This window comes from Trichosurus vulpecula, chromosome 1 (genome assembly GCF_011100635.1).
Source record: "Trichosurus vulpecula isolate mTriVul1 chromosome 1, mTriVul1.pri, whole genome shotgun sequence".
NCBI lineage: Eukaryota > Metazoa > Chordata > Mammalia > Diprotodontia > Phalangeridae > Trichosurus > Trichosurus vulpecula.
Window position 1 is genome coordinate 480,919,231 of NC_050573.1, and position 7,055 is coordinate 480,926,285.

The 7,055-nt window shown below is 35.5% G+C and overlaps 1 pseudogene; it reads left to right on the forward strand.

Moving 5' to 3' along the window:
- The first annotated feature begins 3,564 nt into the window (after positions 1–3,564).
- LOC118840253 lies at positions 3,565–5,534 on the forward strand (annotated as a pseudogene).
- Positions 5,535–7,055: the final 1,521 nt, after the last annotated feature.

Genomic DNA, 7,055 nt, shown 5'->3' on the forward strand with positions numbered 1-7,055 from the left:
AATTGACAATATATTAATGCACAGAAATATTGCAGAGAAATATAAATAGGCAGAAATAGTTTATATCCTTTACAGACCAAAATGCAGTAAAAGTTGCCATTGGTTCTGGGAGCACAAACAAAAGATACAGACCCAAATGGAGCTTTAATAATGAAATCCAGAATAACAAATCATAGAAACACTTAATAACTATAAAAAAGAAAATGATAATAATGAAACAACATACCAAAATTTCTAAGATGCAGCTAAAGTCATCCTCAGTGGCAAAACCATTTCTTTGCAAACATACATTAACAAAATAGAATAAGAGGGGATTAATGAAGTGAACATGCCTTTAAAAAATTAGCCAAAAAAGAAACATATCTAAAGTAACCATAAAAGGGGAGATATTAAAAATATATGGGAAATAAATTGGAAACAAAAACAATAGAAATGAGCAATAAAACTAAAATTTGATTCTTTTAAAGACCAATAAAGTTGACAAACTCTTAACTAATCTGATTTTTCACTAGAGAGCAGAAAAATCCAATCAACAAAATAACAACTGGTAAAGATTAAACATAACAAAACCAGAAGAAATGAAAAAAATAACAAGAACATATTATGTGGAGTTAGATGCTAACAAAACTGAGAACACAAGAGAAAAAGAGGAATATCTTCAAAAATATCAGACTACCGAAAGATGAGATAGAGATCTTAACCCAATCTTCAGAAAAGAAATAGATCTAGCTATGAAGGAACTACTAAGGTTGAGGAGGGCAGTGGGAATCCTGGTCCTGATGGATCCACAAGAGACTACTATCAAACCTTAAAATAATAATTAGTACTCGGACCTCAAAAATCATTCACATTAAGAAAGAAAGTACCCTTCCATAATCCTTTTCTGAGACAAATATAGTCTTATTACATAAAATGGGGAAAGATAAAAAACAGAAAGAAAACTATATGCCAATATCATTCATCAATATTGATTCTAAATTTTTAAGCAAAATCTTATCAAAAAGACATCACTTTTCCCAAGGAATCATTCATTATGACAAAATGAAATTTATACCAGGGATGTAAGAATGGTCCAACACTAGGAAAACAATCAACATAATTAACCATATTAAAACCCAAAACTATGTAATCATCTCAATAGATTCAGAATAGGTCTTTAAGAAACCTAGTTTGTGCTTTAAAAAAAGCAAAAACAAAAAACAATAAATATATATGCATAGAAATATCTTTTTTTAATATCACAAAAAGCATCTATCTAAAGTCAAAAGCAAGCATTATATGCAATGGGGATACACTGGAACATTTTGCAATAAATACAAGATTGAAACAGGAATGCCCAGTTTCCATGGTATTATTTGATACATTTCTGGAAATATTAGCAAGAGCGGTAAGACAATAGAAAGAAATTAAAGGCATAAAGGGTAAAGGGGAGATAAAACTTCCCCTATTTAATGATGATATATTATACTTGGAAAATTCTAGGGAATCAACAAAGGTACTAATTAAGACAATTGATAGCTTCAGCAAATTTGTAGTCTACAATATAAATTCTCAAAAATTAACAGAATTTCTACGTGATAAAAATAAAATAATGGAAGGAAATCTCATTCCAAATAACTACAAAATTCATAAAATATCTGAGGATCTACTTACTAAAGCACATAAAAGCACATTACATTGGCCATAGTTAGTGGTTGATAAATGTTACTTGACTAACTCATTAACTGAAAAAGGAGCCATTTTCCAATAGATTAATGGTTAAGGATATGGAGTTTTCATATGAACAAATGCAAGCAAAGACCTAGGAAAAAGGCCCCCAAATTAAAAGAAGTCTGAAGTTCTTCACTCATACCTTTCATATTGACAAAGATGACAAAAGATGAAAAAGGCAAATATTGGAGAGGCTTTAGGAGGGCAGAAACACTAAGGTACTGTAGACAGAACTATAAGTTTCTCCAACCATTTAGGAAAACAATTGGCACTATCTTCCAAAATTCTTGAAAATGCGTATCCCATTTTACCCAGAAATAGCCATACTATGTATATAACACTGGCTAAAGTGAGGGAAAGGACCCAGATTACTAAAATATTTAATGCCATTGTTTTGTTATAAAAAAATTTTTTGGGAAAAAAGTGAGCACCCATCAACAGACAACTGCTGCAACAACCTTGTGGTATAGGTATTGCATGTATTATCTCCATTTTACTAGATTGAAGAACTAGAACCCAAAGAGGTTAAGTGATATATCCATGATTCTATAGACAGTAAGTAGTAAAGATAACACTTAGATTCAAACTCCTAGTCTAGAGTATTTCCCACTATAATGCATTACCCTCAGAACTGGTAAGAAGTCAAATTTGTTAATTATACATGCATACACACACACACACACACACACACACAAACTTTATTATTTCCTGAGTTTTAATAATACACTAGACCTTATCTGACCCACACAATCTGTGGAAATATTTATCATGGCTTGTGTTTTTTTAATTGCCAGGAATGCATCTAATGTCCTAACTGACCCTGAGTCAAGCTCCTTCCCTAGAATTACAGTCTTGGCCTACTGTTACCTAGAAGTACCACAGCAAATGGCACACAGGATTGAGAATCATGGTACTTTCATTCTAGTCCTATCTCTGCCACGTCTTAGTTGATCTGTGCAAATTAACAATAACTCACACATCTACACTACTTTAAAGTTTAAAAAGTACTTTCATCTTATCGCACCTGGGGAAACTCCAGTCCGAACTGTCACAGTGGTAAGGACCCTAGTCAGGCTATTCCAGGTTCAAGAAACTCTGAAGGTTAATAGCCACTAAAAACAAGATTCACAATTCCTCACTAATATTTCTCCTTCTCCTAGTCAACCAAAATATATAATTAATTTAAAACAAAGACATGAAATGAACTAATAAGTAGCAACAAATAATTAGCCTCTATAAGTTTGAGGAAAAACCTCCAACAAAAACATATACTGCTTATTAGAGTATTGAACACTTATGGGGAACCCTTCTGGAGGGGCACACATATAGAGAATATGTGTGACCAATGCATGCATGTGGAATGGTGCATATCTAGGGAAGCCAGGACTAGAGCACAGTTATGGAAAGGCACACACGTAAGGAACATATATGGTCACAGTAAACAAATGGAAAATCAGCTCGTGCTTTCAGCACTGATCTGGTCAAAAAGTAAGATGAAAGAACCATCATCTATTTGCCATCTATTCAGCACAGTCCCTGGACATAGCCTTTCCTCTTCATTTTGGTAAATATGTCTATTGATTCTATGTGACTATTTTGCCTCCTTATTATGTGGGGAAATCGGTAGAAACAAAGCACACTCTTCATTCTGCTCCATAGCATGAACCTTGAAAGAATATGGCAAAGGAGTAACTGCCTTAGTTACACATACCAAACAGATTGCTCCCCTACCCCCATCCCCACCCTCCACTTTATTCTTACCTTCATTTACTTCACAGATGTACTTTTCTTCATCATTGGATGTCCGTTGATGTCATCAAAATATTCTTATGAGGTCTACATCTTGATGGTCTCATGTGGCTGCTGTTCAACATTGCTCCTGTGCTGCTGAAGTCACTGCTGGTTGATGCCAGGTATGGCTCCACTAGACTTTGAAGTCATGGAGTCTGTTTCTCCTTCCAGTTTTTGGTGTCAACTAGAGTCTTCAGTTGTAAGGGGAAGAGCAGTCTATGCTCATGCTTTTTTAACTTAAATCTCTTAAGTCTTTTCTTACAATTTTTAATAGAAAAGCAAAGTCCCAACACATACCAGACTAAAAACAAAGTCCCTACTATTTTTTAACATTGACTTCCTGATCATTAAGGGCAAAATTTCTGTCACAGTAGATTCAGTATGACATGGAGTTAGAAATTCCTTGTGACTTCTTGCTTAATTGGTGATCATTAAGCTGCACATAGCCAGGATCATTCATTGTAAGGGCTACCTCCGCCACACTGACAAGGATTTTCTGGCTTGCTTCCCCATTTTCTTTACCCAAAAATTCTTTTGGTTTCCCATGCATTCCCAGGCAAATGGATGGAAGCAAAATTAAGCCTAGGAAGTAACATCATTGTCTTCATCTATCCACATCCCTGCCTTTAAAATGTATATGTGTCAAGCAATAAGCCTGTTACTACCATAATCCTATAAAATAGGTAGTATAAATAAAATTGTCTCATTTACATATAAAGAAACAGAAACTCAGAGAGTAGTAAGTAATTGTCCATTTCCTTCTCCAGATCATTTTACAGATTAGGAATTGAGGCAAACAAGTTAAGTGGCTTGACCAGGGTCATACAACTAACAAGTATCTAAGGCAGGATTGGAACTCAGAAAGATGAGTCTTCCTGACTAAATGCCCTGCACTCTATCCACTGCACCACTTAGCTGCCTCACTTTCCAGCTACTTTGGGACATCTACTCTTCTTTGTTACCATCTGTGTGCACACAGGCGCTAATAACCTTCTCCACATCAAGGGGAAGGGAGAAAAGGTGTCTAAATCTATTTTATTCTGCATTGTCTAGGGCTCCACTGAGCCAGGACACTTAAAAATGTGTCAGAGGCCCTCAGGCTACAGCAAAGCCATTTCTTTGGATCAACTCTGTGCTACTCCCACAGTCCCTGGCTTCAGGGACTTCTGACTTGAAATTAGAAAATTACTGATGGCGGGGTACACTCTTGGAAAGAATGTTGGTGATGAGATTCTGAGCAAGCCATTGAAGCAGCCCCCCTGGCTTTGAAAGCTCAGATGTTGGTGTTTTTCTTTTTGTTAACTATATGCAAGGAGGGATCAGATGGGAGATAAGCCTGTAGCTACAAAGAAAACTGTAAAAAAGAATTTGCCCAAGTTAGATGCTCAGAGATGAATTTCAGAAAGAGGACTTCCAGCATTAAGGCATGTGGCTGATAAGGTAAAATCCAAAGATAAAGGCCATGAGGCTGAAGATTTGAAGACATTAATCAGACACATGGAGCACTGGGCACATGGGTTATTCCCTAAACTGCAATTTAAGGATTTTTTTGGTAGAGTAGAATGTTTGAGAAGTAAGAAGGAAGTTCAGATCTGCTTAAAATGAATTCAACTTGATCTTTCTATTGTACATGAGGATTTTATTAGTAATGATGATGATAAAGCAGAAAGTAATGGACTAGATACAACTACCACAGACTTCGGTGTCTTGTTTGCAAATCCAGTTGATAGAGACATTTGCTTCTCAGGCAAACACAAGTTTAACGGAGGAACGGCAGCAAAGAATTGAGAAGAACAAACAACTAGCCTTGGAAAGGAGACAGGCAAAACTGTCAAATAATAGTCAGTCCCAAGAAAATGATTTCTCAGTTGTTGTGCCCAGGACACAGGCATCTGAAAAGGATAGTACAATGAAGCTCAAGAAGGGAACTTTAATGAATTAAATGAAGAAAATGTAGAAATCTTGGACAGTGCTAACAGTATTGCAAATATAGATGATGATTTACAGACTCAGGAGTAGATGAAGCCATTTAAAATATGCAACAATGACTAGCCAGCAAATCTTTTTAGGAGTACTTAAGTGCCAACAATGGATTGCCTCATTCAAGAATATGAATTAGCCTCAGTTGAGACTAAAAAAATTGTTCTTCAATTTAACAAATAGAGATGTTTGTTTTTTTCGTAATGGGTGAAAACATTTAAGTGGCTAACTTTATTAACTTTTTAAAGATCTGGTACTTGTTTATATTTGCTCCATTTATTTACTTATATTAACCTAAGTTGTCATAGCTTCCATAGCTTCTTCTACTTGTCTCGTTATACAAACAGATCTTTTGACATTTAGGTAACTTCTGCTGCTAGTATACATTTTAAAGTTGCTATGTTTTAATAAAAAGTGCTTAATATTTTAAGATGACTGTAAATGTGCACTAATGTCATTCTTTTTGTAAAACGCAAGTAAATAAGCTCTTTTACAGAAAAGGGTGACATTTTAATGAAAAAAAAAGAAAAAAATTCCTCGTGTCAAATTTCTGCCTATGAATTTCAAGCTATTTTAGGAAATGAAAGATCACTCTGCCATCATCTCTGCCAAGAAATCCCCAGATGGGGTCATGAAGGGTTGGACACAACTGAAATGACTGAACAACAAGAACAGTCCAGAACTTTACCAAAATCAGATGTGTAGAAAGAACCTTGACAGTCTTTATCTCATTTTTTTTTTCAAGAAATTGAGGCCCAGAAAATGAAGCTTACTTTCTGAGGGTCACATGGCATGGTAGTGGCAGATCCAGAGATATCCTAGGTACCTTGATTCATATTTCCTTGCTATTTCTATTATACCATCTTGCCTTTCCCACAAATGTTATCACTCTGTGGATTCCATTTGTGCCAACTGTTTTTTCTGGCAGACCTAGAAGAAAGAAAGTAAAAGGAAGACTTAAGTGAAAGGTCTGTATATTTATTTAATGTACATGCAGAGTGCACCATGGAAAATGCCAGGCTGGATGAATCAAAACCCAGAATTAAGGTTGCTGGAAGAAATATCAACAATTTCAGATATGCAGATGATGCCATTCTTATGGCAGAAAGTGAAGAGGAGTTAAGAAGCCTCTTGATGTGGGTGAAAGAGAAGTGTGTATAAAAGCTGGCTTAAAGTTTAACATAAAAAACCCTAAGATCTTGGCAACTGGTCCCATTTCTTCCTAGCAAACAGAGGGAGAAGACATTGAAGTAGTGTCAGATTTTATATTCTTAGACTCAAAACAAAGGTCACTGCAGACAGTGACGGCAGCTATGAAATTAAAAGACACTGACTCCTTAGAAAGAAAGCTATGGCAAATCTGAACAGCATACAAAAAAGTCAAGATACCTCGCCAACAAAGATCTGTATGGTCAAAGTGATGGTTTTCCCTGTAGCAATGTATGGCTGTGAGAGTTAGACTATTAAGAAAACTGAGTGCTGCAGAATCAACACTTTCTGATTGTGGTGCTAGAGAAGATTTTTGAGAGTCTCTTGGAAAGCAAGGAGATAAAATCAGTCAATACTTTAAGAAA